Source organism: Mus caroli, unplaced genomic scaffold, assembly GCF_978045245.1.
Source record: "Mus caroli unplaced genomic scaffold, Mus_caroli_1 scaffold_5, whole genome shotgun sequence".
NCBI lineage: Eukaryota > Metazoa > Chordata > Mammalia > Rodentia > Muridae > Mus > Mus caroli.
This window is the reverse complement of record NW_028227260.1, coordinates 109,952,773-109,970,507: the sequence shown is the minus strand read 5'-3', so window position 1 is coordinate 109,970,507 and position 17,735 is coordinate 109,952,773.

Sequence of the window (17,735 nt, the reverse complement as noted above, 5' to 3'; positions counted from 1 at the left end):
ACAATGCACTCTATAGGCTCAGGCTCATATGGTGGAATGCTTGCTCTTTAATTGGTGAGACTTTTTTTTTATATTTTTATTAGGTATTTTCCTCATTTACATTTCCAATGCTATCCCAAAAGTCCGCCATACCCACCCCACAACTCCCCTTCCTACCCACTCCCACTTTTTGGCCCTGGCATCCCCCTGTATTGGGGCATATAAAGTTTGCAAGTCCAATGGGCCTCTCTTTCCAGTGATGGCCGACTAGGCCATCTTTTGATACATATGCAGCTAGAGTCGGGAAGGGTTAGGAGGTGTGGCCTTATTGGAGAAGGTATGTCACTGAAAGCACACTGCATTCCTGTTGACTCCAACTTGCAGATAAGCACTCATTGATAAGTGGATATTAGCCTAGAAACATAGAACACCCAAGATACAATTTACAAAACACAAGAAAATCAAGAAGAGGGAAGACCAATGGGTGGATACTTCATTCCTCCTTAGAATAGGGAACAAAATACCCATGAAAGGAGTTACAGAGACAAAGTTTGGAGCTAAGATGAAAGGATGGATCATCCAGAGACTATCCCATCCCATAATTAGGCATATGCCAGCAAGATTTTGATGAAGGGACCCTGGTATAGCTGTCTCATATGAGGCTATGCCAGTGCCTGGCAAATACAGAAGTGGATGCTCACAGTTATCTATAAGATGGAACACAGGGTCCCCAGTGGAGAAGCTAGAGAAAGCACCCAAGGAGCTGAAGGGACCCTATAGGTGGAACAACAATATGAACTAACCAGTACCCCCAGAGCTCATGTCTCTAGCTGCACATGTAGCAGAAGATGGCCTAATCGGCCATCACTGGGAAGAGAGGCTCCTTGGTATTACAAACTTCATATGCCCCAGTACAGGGGAATGCCAGGGCCAAGAAGCAGGAGTCAGTGGGTAGGGGAGCAGGGCTGGGGGAGGGTATAGGGAACTTTCGGGATAGCATTTGAAATTTGAAATGTATATATAGAAAATATCTAATTTTTTTAAAAAAAGGATGTATGCTTTTAGCTCCTAGTCCAGTGTCATGCCTGCCTGCTACCTTGACCCCATGATGGTCATAGACTCATCATCTGGAATTGTTACCACCCAAGTAAATTTCATTTTTTTTAAGTTGACTTGGTCATGATGTTTTGTCATTGCAAAAGAAGTGTAATTATGACAGGAGCAAATCTGAAAATAGAGTTTATTTGACTTATCTTCTTTCCTATTTATACTTTTATTATTGTTTCTTTACTATAACTAAGACTTTCAGTACTACATAGAGTAACACTGGAAAGAAGGAGCGACCTTGTATCATTCCTAATTAGAGAAGTGATTTCCTGCTTTAAATTTCTTGTAGCTTTTATTGTATTAGCACACATCCCTTATATTCCTAGCTTCCTTGGACTTTTATTATAAATGGATGTCAACTTTATATATTTAATTAATCACGTTTTGTTTGTTTGTTTTTTTTTAATCTCGGAGCCTGTTTATGTTCTGTTTATACATTTTCACATGTCAAAACATCCTTGTATACCTGGAATAAAATCAACTTAGTTGCAATTAATGATCATTTAAATGTGTCATTGAATTCAATGTTGCAAGTATTTTATTAAGATTTTTTGCATCTATATTCATATGGGATATTTTCCCACAGTCTCTTTCTTTCTTTCTTTCTTTCTTTCTTTCTTTCTTTCTTTCTTTCTTTCTTTCTTTCTTTCTTTCTTTCTTTCTTTCTTTCTCTCTCTCTCTCTCTCTCTCTCTCTCTCTCTCTCTCTCTCTCTCTCTCTCTCTCCCTTCCTTCCTTCCTTCCTTCCTTCCTTCCTTCCTTCCTTCCTTCCTTCCTTCCTTCCTTCCTTTCTTTCTTTCTAACCATATCCTTCATCTAGTTTGGCATAAGTATTACTACTGGCTTTTAAAGTGAGTTTGCCAATGATTTTCTATCTCATGTAAGAGTTTGAAAAGCATTGATGTGAGCTGTTCTTGAAAGGTATGGTAGAATATGACAGTGAATCATCTGATCCTGGGCTTCTCCTTGTAGAGAGAAGTTTAGTACTCGTTCAGTTAATTACACTATAGATTTAAGTTGCTTACATCATATTAATTTCATTTTGGTCAGTCATATATGTCTAGGAATATGTGTATATATTCTAGATTTTCCAGTTTTGAGGAATATGGTTTCATGTTACCTAATGCTCAGGCAATTTCATTGGTAATTGCTGGATTATTAATTCAGGTATTTTTCTCTTTGATTAGCTTGGGTAAGGCTTTTAAAAATTATGGTCATTGTTTCAATGAATGGATTCTGTTTCTTAGATTGTATTATTATTTTAGTCTTGGTTCCATTATTTCTGCCTTATTTATTTGTTATTTGGCCTCTTGATTTTCTAAGAAATTGTGATAAATTGGTAAGTTGTTCATTTGAAATCTAATAGTTTCAATGTATTCAAACCTATAAGTTGTCTAGCATTTGCTGTACCTACAACATTCAGATATACTTTCACTTTCTTTTGATAACAGGAATTTTCTCATTTCCCCTCAGATTTTTTTCAATCACTGGCGAGAATCACTGCTTTGAATTGATATGAATGTGTAATTTGTGTATTTTTTCTTGTTACCAATCTCGTTTCATTACATCATTACCTGATAACAAGCAATCAAGCAAACATACACTCGCACAAACATACATGCTCACTTGCACATACATACTTGCACATGTACACACACACATAATTTTACTGAATAGTTAAAAAGGAATTACAAATTCAGACAGGCAGTCCTGAAGCCAATGCTGATAAGGATACAAGAAAAACCATCTCTAAAGGAACCATGTAAGAAGTTTTCCACAGATCAAGAGTTGCCAAAGGCAAACCAAATAGGCAGTTTTGAGGGTCAATTTGAAGTGACATGAGTGTCACAGACAAGATACATTGACACTAGGTTGGAGCCCATGGGCCCAGTAAGAGGTCCTTCACTATGGCAGTTTGCCTGGATAAAACTCAGAATGAGTAACTGGATAACACTTGGTATGCCTTCCACCTCTTAGTCTCAAGACACTCATTTTATAGTCTTCAATGAGAAGCTCATGTGCAGTGATATGATATGATTTTGCATATACACAGGTGTTATTACTTATTGATGCAGCAAGTTATTCATCAATTTATGCTTCCTGGTATGTTGACAGATGGTGATTATCTTTTTTATGTAAAAAAGGTACAAAGTCATCCTTGTCTGGCACTTAAGATTCTGAATGAAATAATTCAGTTGCTCAAAACAGTTGCTTTGTAAAAATGAAGTCATTCGAAGTTAGGCACAACCTGAAAGTATTTACATTCCAAATGTTGTGCCCTTTCCTGGTCCACCCTCCTAGAGATCGTGACTCCCTCCCCTTCCCCTTTGCCTCTGAGAGGATGCCCGCCCCTACTCATTCATCCACCTCCTCACCACTACCACCCACCCCACACATCCAGCATCCCCCTTCCCTGGGGCATCAAGTCTCTACAGGATTAGGCTCATCCTCTCCCCTTGAGGCCAGACAAGGCATTCCTCTGCTACAGATATGCTGGGGGGCATGGACCAGCCCATGTGTGTTCTTTGGTTGGTGGTTTAGTCTCTGGGAGCTCCCAGGTGTCCAGGTTATTTGAAATTGTTGTTTTACCTAAGGGGTTGCTATCCATTATTTCAATTCTTCCCCTATCTCTTCAATAGGGGTCCCAACCTCAGTCCAGTGGCTTGCTGGTAAGATTGCAAACTGGTACAACCACTCCAGAAATCAATCTGCTGGATCCTCAGAAAATTGGAAATACTTCTACCTGAAGACCTAGCTATACCAGTCCTGGGCATACTCTGAAAAGATGCTACACCCTTCCACAAGGACATGTGATCCACTATGTCCATAGTAGCCTGATGTGTAATAGCCAGAATCTGGAAACAACCCAGATATTCCCTCAAAGAAAGAATGGATACAGAAAATGTGGTATATGTACACAATTGAATACTAGACAGCTCTTCAAAATGAGGACATCTGAATTTTGCAAGCAAATGGATGGCACTAGAAAATACTATTCTAAGTGAGGGAACTGAGACCCAAAAGTCATGGTATGCATTCACTGATAAGTGGTTATTATCCAAAGAGTACATAATACCCCTGCTACTACTCACAGACCATATGAGGTTTAAGAAGAAGGAAGGCCAAAGTGAGGATACATCAATCTGATTTATAAGGGGGGAACCTCCAGTAGACAGACAGGACTCCCAGTGGAACAATGGGGCCACCCACCTACCTTCAATACTTGACCCAGAATTGTTCCTGTATAAAGAAAATGCAGGGACAAAAATGGAGCTGAGACTGAAGAAAAGGCCATCCAAAGACTGGCTCAACTTGGGAATCATCCCATGTGCAGGTACCAAACCCTGACACTGTTACTAATGCCATGTTGTAGTTGCAGAGAGGAGCCTAGCATGGCTGCCCTCTCAGAGGCTATACTAGCAGTTGACTGAGACTGGTGTAGATACTCACAGCCAACCATTATAAATTCTTCTTAAGGAGACTTGAGGCTAGATCATCACTTACACAGTTTCTAGAGTTCCATTTTGAGGATTTGAGGAATGTGAGGCCTACACTCAGATCACAAGGAGAAAAGTGCTAATAATAAAGGGAACACTCTGACTAAGAACTCAGACTCCCAGCTTTCAGTTCTAAGAGGTCAGGTTTATGCTTTTTTATTTCCTTCAGTGTCTTGTTTCTATTTTCTTTTTCTTTTATTAAATATTTTCTTTATTTAAATTTCAAATGTTATCCCCTTTCCTAGTTTCCCCCCCAAAAATCCACTATCCTCTACCCCTCCCCCTGCCTCCCAACCCACCTACACCTGCTTCCTGGTCCTGGCATTCCCCTATACTGGGGCATAGAACCTTTGCAAGATCAAGGGCCTCTCCTCCCATTGGTGACCAACTAGGCCATCCTCTGCTACATATGCAGCTAGAGCCACAAGTCCCTCCATGTGTTTTCTTTGATTGGTGGTTTAGTCCCAGGAGCTCTGGGGTTACTGCTTAGTTCATATTGTTGTTTCTCCTATGGAGCTACAAATACCTTCAGCTCCTTGGGTACTTTCTCTAGCTCCTTCTTTTGGGACCTTGTGCTCCGTCCAATGGATGACTGTGAGCATCCACTTCTGTATTTGTCTGCACTGGCAGATCCTCTCAGGAGACAGCTATATCAGGCACCTGTCAGCAAGCTCTTGTTGACATCTGCAATAGTGTCTGGTTAATGGGATGGATCCCAAGGTAGGGCAGTTTCTGGAGAGGTAGGGCAGTTTCTGGAGAGACCTTCAGTCTCTGCCCTGAACTTTGTCTTTGTAACTCCTTCCATGGGTATTTTGTTCCCCCTTCTAAGAAGGATCGACGTGCCCACTTTGGTCTCCCTTCTTCTTGAGTTTCATGTGTTTTGCAAATTGTATCTTGGGTGTTCTGAGCTTCTGGGCTAATATCCAGTACTTATCAGTGAGTACATACCATGTGTGGTCTATTGTGATTGGGTTATCTTACTTAGGATGATATCTTCCAGATCCATCCATTTGTCTAAGAATATCATGAATTCATTGTTTTAATAGCTGAGTAGCACTCCATTGTGAAAATGTACCACATTTTCTGTATCCATTCCTCTGTTGAGGGATATCTGGCAGGTTTGTGCTTTTATTCATCATTTTTTTTCTGAAGACCTGCAACACCTCTTACAGTGATACTAGGGACAGAGTGAGCAAGTTGGTCTCAATAGCCTGCCCTTAAATCATAGAACAGAAGAGGCCCAGGAAGTATCAGACATTAAGGTCACATGCTTATCATGAATGCCACCCCCTGCACTCTGTAATAGATAAATCTAAAACATTTGATCTCACATATCCCACTATGGACCCTGGTTTCTTATGCTTTGCCTGTTGGCAATAACCTGAAGACATTCATCATGTCCTTCCAGATGCTTCCCAAAGGACAGACAAACTGGAAAGACACCAAACCTATAGGGCTCTGGGACTCATCAACAGACAAAAACAGTTTTGTCAGAAGCATCAGGACAGAGACCTTCAGCTGCAACCACTCACACAGTATATCTGATCACTGACAGTGCTGTCACACTCCCCTCTGCTTGCCACCTCCAATAAGACTCATCATACCTTGCTAGCAAAGGTTTCTGCAGCTCAGCCTCAAGCAAGACTTATGGAAACTAACTAGGCCACAACAGTTGGTGGTTGTGCAGGTCCTGTCAGTTAAAATGGAAACAAAGAACAGAATGAGGAGGAAGCAGGAGAGTAATTATGATGTTAATGTCTCCCTATCTTCTATCCTTTACAATTTTGTTAATTTTGGTGGTTTGAGTAAGAGTGGTCTCCACAAGCTCATATATTTGAATGCTTAGTTACCAGGGAGTGATACCTTGTTGGAGGAAGTGTATATCATTCAAGGTAGGATTTGAGGTTTCAAAAGCTCAAGCCAAGACTTTGTCGTTCTCTTCCTGCCTTCTGTGGATGCAGATGTAAACCTCTGAGCTGCTTCTCCAGCACCATGGCTGCGTGCATACTGCTGTACTCCCTGCCATGATAATGGACTAAACTTCTGAAACTATAAGCAAGTCCCAATTGAATGCTTTCGTTAATAAGAGTTCTCATGGACATGGTGTCTCTTCACAATAATAGAATACTAAGACCTTATTCTTACCTTCCTCCTCTTCCTTCCTCTTATGTGATACTGAGCACCTCAGAGAAAGAGAAACAGCATGCTTCACAGAATACTCAGAACTATTACTTACGTTCCATTGTGTGAAGCATGCTAGACAATAAACTATCCAGCAACCAAAAAGAAGGAAGCTTGAGCATTATCAAGGAATAGAAAGGCCTTGCTGCCAGGGTGGTGGCTGCTTCCAAGTAAAAGTGGGTAAACAGCAAGTGGGGACATTTAGCCATGGCGGCAACTTTCACATGAGGGCCAAACTGAAGCCTGCCGGAGAGCCTAGAGATTAGTGAAGCCAAAAATGACAGTCAACTGGGAACTGCCTCTTGGACGACATGCTTGCTTGGGACCAATGGGATGTGGGTGGAGGAACTCCTTGAAAATTAATAAATGAGCTTGCTGTTGCATTCTTAACTGATACTAGAGTCTGAGCCATTGATTACACAGGGGATGCCAGGCCAAATGGAGGACTCGGGCAACAGAATATCATGAATTCTTCATTAGACATTGAGTTCTTGCCCCTGCCCCAAGAACACTAGAAGAAAAGACTCCTGAGTTTTCTCTTGATCTTGATCTTTAAGTATCCTATGTGGAACCCCATGACAAGAACAGGAGTGCTTGAATATGTTAATGAAACATATAAGAACCAATTCTCTGTTATCTTCTTGGAAGCTGCTAAGTGTTTAGAGATAGCTTTTAGTACTGGTGTAAAGGAAAAGGGACCATCCTTAAACTCCTCTGCTCTTGCCAACTCACTGACTCTAAGCCATGAAGATACACTGAGTGGTGATGAAAGCTTACTTTAAAATGCCTCCTTGAGATATACCCTGGATTTGGTAGTCCTGAAAAGGAACTGTGCCTCTAAAGAAAGCATCTGGAAATTCCCAAGGATAGTGGAAGTATATGAAAGGGGAGAGCACTTCATCCATAGGGTGCCCAGCAAGCTTTTCATCAGAGATGTTGTAGAAGAGAAGTTGGGGATATGGAGAAAGGTCAGTGGGCAAACTGCTTGCTGCTCAGATATGCAGATCTGAGTGTGGATCATCAGCACATGGATAAAAACTGAGCTTAATGGTGCATGCCTGTAACTCCACCTTAGGAACTGGAGACAGCTGGATTCCCAAGGACTTACCAGGCAGCCAATAAGGCTGTAACTATGAGTTCAAGGTTTAGTGAGAAACCCTATATCAGAAAGTGAGAGAGAAAAGGGAAGATACTGACATTGACTTCTGGCCTCCATATTTTGCATTCATAGCCCAGCACATACCTGTGTACACATGCATAGACACACAGACACCTCCACACACACCCACATACAATTTGCCTAGAGGATTGGCAGCTGCTTTATAGCCATTCTTCATACTTGGAGTTTGGTGGGGTCTAAGAGCACAGGCTAAATCCACCAAAGTGAGCATTCTAGAATTCTTGGCTAAAGTTAATGCAAGTGAGATTTCTCTTATTCTGATATAAGGAGGCTTCTAGAGATGAGAAGAAAGGTCCTAGGCCATATTGTATCTCTTTTCTCTGAAACAGGCTTCCAAACTTCTATGGGACATAGAAGTCAAGATAATGCAGGGTTGATGACTATGAGGGACAATTTTATAGTTTTGTGCTTTATAGTGATTGGTGATTTCAGCTTTGTTTTTTGAGGGAGATTTTCAAAGTCCAGTCCCTCCAATATAAGCTAGAAATATACTAGAGCTTTATAATTTGTGAGTGATATTGGCAATATGTTGATTGCTATCTATAAAATTTTGAAAATATATCCTTTTAGTCTGTCTATTCTGTTATGTTATATGCCAGTATTTTCCAGGCTTATTCAATGAAATAAAATATATTAGTAAATCTTACTTAATCTGCTCACTGAGTCATTTAGTCACCAAATGCAAACAGTATTTTCTCTTTGAAAAATACTATGATATTGGGGTGGGTACATAGTGTGTAAGACACATCCCTGATGCAATAATGGCAAAGTCTAGGAACAATTTTCATATAATAAGCAGGTGAACTATGTGTCAAAACATAAAGAACCAGAGGAAAGAAGAAACAAATGAAGAACTGGGGTTCCAGTTATCAGAAGTAATGTGCAAATGCCCAGAGCCAATGCATTTTGGGGATTTAGAAATCTGTAAAACTTTGGGGATGAATTTTGTTTTAGGCCATGAAAAGAATCATGGGATTGAATTTTCCATCAAGCCATGAAAAGTATTACAGGCTACATTTTTAGTGAGTCTTAGAGGGGAAAAGAAAAAGTCTGAGATGAAAATTACTATGAGAACTTTTCTAGAGAGTCTGGTTAAACCTAGGAGGAATCCCAATCAGCTTCCTATGTGTAGAGTACCCTGGAGTCTTGTCCGGGCACAGCTGAGATCGCACATGCACTGGATTTCCCACACAGAAGAGCCCAGATCCTTTGCTCTGTTGCCTCAGGCCTATAATGTATCATTCCTTTCCCTGCCCTGTGTGTCAGAGCACACTGGGTAGGTGTTTAAAGTAGGTGTTCTTGATTGTCTCCTGTCTAAATTCAAGCAAGGTCAAGGATCTGGTGGCAGGAAAGATATTGTTCAAAGCATATATAGAAAATGGACAGTCAAGATAAAAGAAAAGAAAGAGCTAGTTCTTTATTTAACTCTTAAGAATTTCCAGTTTTATCCACTACATGAAAGGTTCATCACCAAAATAATACATTGTCTATTAGGGAAAGTGTTGTGGTTGTTATTTGAAAAGTATGTGCTGTTGTTGTTATTGTTTTCTGATTTGGTGTTTTCTTCCTCAATTAGTTGCATCTTTGGACATACTCTAGATAACCACAACAAACAACAAGGGGAAGGGATGGCAGGATTTAGCATCAAATTAATAATAGTTAAACTAACTTCCATTCATTAAGCAATATATTTGAATACGGGTCAAATGTTTATGGTCAATGCATTCTCACTGTGTTGCCACATTTCAAAACTTCTTAGAGAACAATCAAATTTTGTTAGTTCTAGTTCATGGGAATTGCTCCAGGGTCACCCAGCTGATACATTCCAAGGCTGGGTAAGAGTTTATCTAGAGAACATAGTGTTCCCTTCCTCCTATTCCAAGGCATGCTTTTGTTTCTTACTTCACTTCTCCTGATTACAAAAATGTCTCAGCTAACAAAGGGACACTTCTTTCAAGTACTCAAAGCAGAAAGGAGGGTAGCTCATATTGTTGTTCCACCTATAGGGTTGCAGACCTCGTATCTCTAGCTTCATATGTATCAGAAGATGGCCTACTTGGCCATCACTAGGAAGAGAGGTATTGGTATTGCAAACTTTATATGCCTCAGTACAGGGGAATGCCAGGGACAAGAAGCAGGAGTGGGTGGGTAGGGGAGGAGTGCAGAGGGAGAGTATAGGGAACTTTCAGGATAGCATTTGAAATGTATATAAAGAAAATACCTAAAAATAAATAAATAAATAAATAAATAAATAAATAAATAAATAAATGAAAAATGAGGCTAGCATAATATGAGGTCTGTCTTCACTTTACTCCTAGAGTACTCTTGCCTTTATGATCAGATAATTACACAGATGACTATGCCCTGGTGGTGGTGTTTCAGTCCTGTCCTAGAGCATTCCTGCATCATCATGCCCTCCCTGCTATTGGTCCTCATACATTCCTGTCCAACTCAACAACCTAAGTTATGGACCATCTCATCATGTGAGACTTCCATACAATGGCCCAGATTCATAATATCATAATATCACCTTGACATAATGTCACATACCTCATTAGAATCTTCTGTTTTTGCTAAACTTATTTAGCAAAAGAGATCGAGTTTGAAGAGGGAAATCTTTCTTTTTCTTCTATCCTTTCTTCCATACAATGAAACCTCAATCTGTCTGCCTGGGAGATGCCCCCAAAAAGTGTTGCCTTGGAATCAGACATCAACACTTATCAGATATCTGATTTACTTGACCTTTTGTCTTAAAATTCTCAACCCCTAGAAGCATTTTATCAGTCATACAATCAGAAAATTAATCCTCACACATAAAAGGTTAGTTTTGGCAATGACATCAAGAGTAATTGAATCCCTGTGGATATGATTCCCAAATCTAATACACTAACAGAACTCTTTTTCTTTGCAAGAAGAACAACAGACCTGTTCATGTGTTTATGAGCCAGTCTGAGGAAGCCTTTCTTCCTTAGCTTCTCACCTATGGAAGGACCAAGAGAAAAACAGTTTCTAGGGTTCTTAAAGAAGTCTATATGTAAGCAACTAATCCAGAGACTAAGAATAGCTGCTACTCAGCCCAGAATCCAGAGTTCAGTATAGCCTGGAGAAGGGTCCAGGAAGAGAGAAGGTGTGGAATATGGGTAGGATGTGTGTTTACTATACAGGATAGTGTACATAAATAAGCTTGGAAAATGCTTGAATCAGTATCAGCAGATAGTTCAAGTTTGTATAACATGATATATCAAGAAATAGTTCAGTAGCATTCCAGATACCTTGGAAGATATCCTTGCTACAACTGGTGCTATAGTGGTTAAATGCACAGTGGTCAATGTGCATTTGAAAAGGATTTGAAAGCTGCCTTGATACCTACAAGGTGGTGTGTTTCTCTTCCTTTTTGTGAATCATTCATAGAGGCTGGATGAGTGACAGGGTGGTGTGAGTAGTAGATGCTGCAGTCCAGATAGGCAGGAAATAGAGTAAGAAGTAAAAAAGCTATGCAGTCCAAGACAGGGAAACTAGAAAGAAAATGCCCTGGAAATAACTGCTTTAGTAACACTGGAGATATGACTTGAGTGAACATGACAAAGACCTTAATTTAACCTACTGATTAGGTTAGGCTGCATCATCGGAGGTCAATTTGATAATAAAGGTCTAAGGATGTACATATAAGCCATTTAACCTCCTGCAAACATGAGTTATTTCCAAAAACAGCCACATGAATCTTGATAAAGCCAGAGGGCAACAGAAAGGAAGAAAATACACACAGAAAATCTTCCTCCTTCTGCCCCCTCCCTCCCTGCAGATCTTTTTCAATGCACATATGCATGCTTGTACTTATGTATGTATATTTGTGGATGCATCCTAATGTGTGCATTGTTAGTATTCAATCTCCAGTCAGTTATAAATCTCTTGTCTTATAAACATGAACACAAGCAACTAGCATTCTTATAATAGCTAAAATTTATTACAGCAAACCAAGTGGTTGGAAGCAATATTTTGTCCAAGTACCTGGAGGCTAGGATTCCATTATTTATCCTAGTTGTTGGGCAGTGGTTGTCCAAATTTTATGTGAGGGAGTCCTCATTCAAGTTGAAGTTTTCCATAGAAATATAGTTAATGAGCATGAGGAAGCCAAAGCAGTTCAATTATGTTATTGTGAGATTGATTCACTTGCTAAATTCTCTGTTCTCTTGGATTCAATGAGTCTTGTTATGCACTGCAAATTTCTAGACTTCCTCTAAGTATAACTAAAACTCTCTAAATCAGAAGTCTCTCTCTGTCTCTCTGTCTCTCTGTCTCTCTCTCTGTCTCTCTCTGTCTCTCTCTGTCTCTGTCTCTCTGTCTCTCTCTCTCTCTCTCTCTCTCTCTCTCTCTCTCTCTCTCTCTCTCTCTCTTGGTTTTAAGGCATTTATTGTAAAAAGGCAGAGAAAGAGAGAGAGAAGAGAATCAGAGGCTGGCCATGGCCATGTGGAGAGAGGGAGAGCCGGGGATGGAGAGTAAGAGCAGAAGGCCCTTTCTCAAACTCAGACTTTATCATAGCTATCTCTGTGGAATTCATTTCACACAATGGTTAGAATTTAAATTTTTTGTCATAATTTCTGGTACTGTCAGCATCCTTTGGATTACTAATTCTGTATATCAAACATAACTCTTTTTTTTTTGTTGTTGTTGTTTTGTTTTCCAAGACAGTGTTTCTCTGTGCGGTCCTGGCTGTCCTGGAACTCACTCTGTAGACCTGCCTCTGCCTCCCAGGTGCTGGGATTACAGGCATGTGCCGCCGCCACTGCCCAGCCTATGATCTATTTCGTATTTTTCCAATCCTTTACTGTCCCTAGAAACTAGACACTCGGTCCCCCAAATACTAATCTGTGTCATTTTCAAAACCACTGCTGAATTCCTTTTACTGTACTATCTTCCCTTTAGATTTTACAGTAACTCTTCTTTTCTACTGAGTCCAAATCCCTATCCTTCATATCTGTCATTTACATTCTCCTACAGGAGCTGAGAGGGATTTCAGCTCCATGGGGGCGAGGGTGCGGGGAGTGTCAACCCACCAGACTACATTTCTCCCGGGGGCTGGACCACCAAACAAAGAATACACATGGAGGGACCCATGCCTCTGGCCACATATGTAGCAGAGGATGGCCTTGTTGGACATCAATGCAAAAAGCCGTCCTTGGGCCTAAGGATGTTCAATGCCCAGTGTAGGGGAATGCCAGGGTGGGAAGACAGGAGTGGGTGGATGGGTGAAAGAGCACCCTCATAGAGACAAAGGGAGCGGGGATAGGATTCAGGGTTTCTGAGGGGAGACCTGGAAAGGGGAAACCACTTGAAATGTAAATAAAAAAAAATCCAATAAAAATAAAGTTCTCCTACAGATCAAAGGTCCCTGCTATTGCTTTTACCAAGCATTAAAGACATCCCTCTGACTTTACAGTATGTTTCCTTCTGTTGAACTTATGTGTGAGTCATAGTCTACCTTTCTCAACGAGAGTAGGGAACCTAGATGCTTTTACTTCTGCCTCACACCTTACTCCTTCAACGTGCTTCACATTCACCTGGATTGATGTACAAATTGCCTAATCTCAACCCCAATCTCTTAAAATATGCGCCTTAATTCCTTTTCAGAACATAAGGCAAATTTATTCTTAAAAGCATTCCATATGTGGAGCTGAGAAAACTAATTTGGGTTTTATAGCACATACATTAATAACTATGTTCTCACAACTTAAATGATATTTATTTTCATTTTAAAAATATAATTTATTTATTCATTGAGAATTTCAAGCATCTATATGATGTTTTTGCTTATATGCACCTTTTACTCTTCTCATACATCTATCATCCACCCTGCCTCCCAACCTCGTGTCCTCTTTTCTGTTAACCCAGGAGTTCAGTCAGTACTGCCTGTGTTTGCCACAGAAAATATCACTTCTGTAAGGATGTTCTCTTAGTGCTGCTTTTAAACAGCTTTTAATGTACACGTACATAGTTTGTTTCATTCATATTTATTTTTATGAAATCATTGGCTTTTTATATCACCCTCTTCTCCATCAAAGGATGACCTATGCATCTCTTTAATTCTTGGAGCAGCTCTACAACTCTTAACTGATATGCAAAACTTCTGGAGAAGCTGTGAATCTCACTCTGTTCCCAACCTCAGTCAACTGCTTTAGCTTCTTGAGTGCTGGGATTACAGATCTGAGCCACTTCTAATGGCAATACAGTCCGTTAAAGTGATTGTCATTAAACATAGTATTGCTGTGTTTGAATGGATGGAATTTGAATCTATAATCCTCAATTAGAGAAAAACAACTATGGGGCCTTACATGTATGGAATCTGGAGCCCAGTAAAAGAATATAAATGTACATTCAAGTAACTCATTTTTCTATGCAGGTGCAAGAAACTTTATCTCAAAGTGGTGATGAGATTGTATAAAAAAGACAGATTATTGTAATTTTTTTACTGATAGAAACCAAATATTTGTTAGAAATCTTTAAGTTATAGGAACATGGGATAGTCTGCTGTACTTGCATCAAATTTATCCAATTTTCATTTATTATTTTGTCAAAACAAAATTTCAGTTCCCCTTGAGCCTTTGTCTTGAGGTCTCCAACTGAACATGATTTTGCTTCTAGTTGCCCCATAGATTATTATAGCTCTACCTATCAATTTTAGTCTTCTAATAATTGAGCCCCTTTGCTGCTTGAATTTCAAAAGCACATACTGCTATATATTCAAGTCCATTTGAGATTTTATTGAGTTTTCCATGTCTGTATTAAATATGTTTTACTGTTCTCCTTTTTCTTAAACATATATAATACTTATTTCAGTGCCTGTTAACTCTATCATTTATGTCAATGGCCATTTGAATCAATTTATTTTTCCTCCTCAGTATCAATCTTAATTTCATGCTTCTTCACATGTTTGTTAATTTTGATTAGATGTCACACATTGAATTGTGAAGATAACTCATTGCATTCAGGATATTTGTAATTCTATAAATAAGTATCCTTGGCCTGTCTGCCAAGACCTATTGAAGCTACTTTGAAACAGTGTGATCTTTTGGGGTATTGGTTTGAATTGGGGGTTTGGGGGTATATTGCTTACTGATGCCTAACATTGCCTTATTAGTAAAGCAATACTTCTCAGAACACTTTATCTCCTGTCCCCTAAATCATGAAGATTTTTACTCTGAGTCATAAGAAGAAGTATGTCCAGCCTCACATGGTTCTAGACTTTCCTTCCTATGGAGTTATCCACTTCTGACATTCTGTCCTGTGGATTCTAGCTAACACATGCCTTTTGGACTCTATATACTCAATTCAAAGAGACTGCCCAACGGATATATTACACCCTGCATTATCTCCCCAGAAAGCAAGTAGAAGGAATTTTAGGGTTTACTTCATTTGCTTTCTACTTCTCTAAAATCATTGCTTTCCATCTCCTGGTGTTCAATAAATTGAAAACTGCCATTTCATAGTTCTCATATGGATCTTTTGTTATAGTAAATTACAAATTCAGCGCCATCAATGTATTAGGACATGGAGTAGAAGCCCCATGATGCAAAATGAAAAATGTAAGTTGTCCAGGCATGGCAAATGTCCCAAAATTCAATCTTATTAGAATTAAAATCAAGATTAAAGGATGATATAACACATAGTTAAGTTCCTATACACTAATTACATATAACTGAGAGTACTGAACAAAATTCCAAAAATAATTTTTTTTTTGCAGGTTAGAGGTCAGGTGGGAGGGGGAATGGGGACATCCACATGGAGACATGGGCTGTGGAGGGAGGTATGGGATGTGGAGCACTAGTAGGGTGGACTGGGGGTGGGGGGTAAAATATGGAGAGATAAATAAATAAATAAAATATTAAAAAGACATTTTTATAAGGTTTGCACCATCACAATGTACTTCACACAGCACTAGGAAAATTAATTTTCTAAGGATGTTTACATCATTTATATGTATATATTATATATGTGATTTCTTTGTTTCCTTATATATAGTTTTACACTCTTCTATGATTTATGAAACACACATGAATTATATTATTTTTGTAACTTAAAAACATTACAAATACTTAAAAAATAGGTTTGGACTTCCAAAAATAAACACATGTTTTCTAGATTGTTTGTTTACAGTTCCCGACCAACCTCTTCCTGGTTTCTACCTACCCTCTGGTGAGCCTACTGCTTGCTTAACTAGAAAGAAAAAAAAAGCAATCCAATTAGTAAGCCACATTTAGTCATCTAACTTCTCCCACAGCTTCAAATACAATACTGCACAGAGAGAAAAATGGCCTGCTTTTTAAAATAATCAAGTTTCACTTGAGAATATGTATTATTTTTACCCCTGGATCAGAGTCTAAAAGACATAATTTCATCTGATATTTATATGAAGGACAGTATAAAAATAATATTGTGAAAAGGATTTCAAATATAAGTTTTGTAATTACAAGTATCACAATATATCTCTTGTAAAATCTAATAACACATAAGTTACATTATAAAAATATTGTTACCAATCATTGCTGCCACTAATTACAAATTGTGTGAAGAAATATACTTAGTAGTCCTTGGTTTTATATAAATGATGCAATGTTTCCAAAAGAGCAATTAGCATTTTCTTTCATAAACTGTCATTCAACCATGCTTTCTTTTTGTTAGCTAGAACATATTATCTTACTTTTCAATTATATTAATTATGTTTGATGATACATATTTATACCTACATATCATTTTTTACATTGTCTTTCCTCAATCTCCACTGTCTCTCCCCATCTTCTTAGTGGTCTTCTTTCTCACCTTAACTAGACATTCTTTTTCCTTTCAGGATGCATGTATTCTGTTCTGTCTCTTACCTCTTAGCTTGTTTCCTGTCTCTCGTAGTCATCCCTATACATGAATCTATATATAGATTTACCACATGAGAGTAAATGCATTAACTTTTTAAGTTAATGCATTATGATCATTCACAAGGAAATACAATATAAGAGGGTTATTATCCATAAGTTTATTAATGCTTTTTCAGCAGAATATATTATATATTTGTGTCACACACTTAATTGCTGTACCTAATACTGCACCAGTTTGACGTTTTCATCCATATGCTGTCATAATGAAGTCATAAATGTCACTTATATGATTGCCTGTGATTGTACATATTTCCACCACAAAATAATATATTCCTGTATTAACCCTTTTAAAAGAAACAGATTATTTATGCAGGTGAACATTTCTTTTTTATTTTAGATGAAGACTATCCTGCTAAAATATAGAAGTATCCAAGTTTTGGCAAATTATTTTGATCTAAATGTATTTCTACTGCTTTTCAGCTATAAACTAGATGCATATTATTTTCAATGGAATGTTATTGTAATATTTACAATATTTTTTCTTGTTGGTGTGTTGAATTTTGGTATTTTGGTTTTATCAGTTGGGACTCACTTTATTTATAGCTCAGAGTGATCTGGTAAACTTGAGCTGCTCCTGAGTGCTAGGATTTAAGACATATACCACCCTGCTTGGACAAGATTTTCATGTTGAAACACAAGTTTATTTTCTTAAAAAAAAAAGATACATGAGTTAATAAGCACAAATATGTTTACCACTACCAATTTTACCAACAACATTTAGTATTTCTTTCGTTGCTGTTTAGTGCTGCTCCCTTCTGTCATCCTCCTGTTTCATTTGGTGTTCATTTACTGTAGATATAAGTTATTTAGTTACTCTGTGCTCTTAAACATGTACAAACTCAGATCACTCTTAAGCCATTTGTCATCTA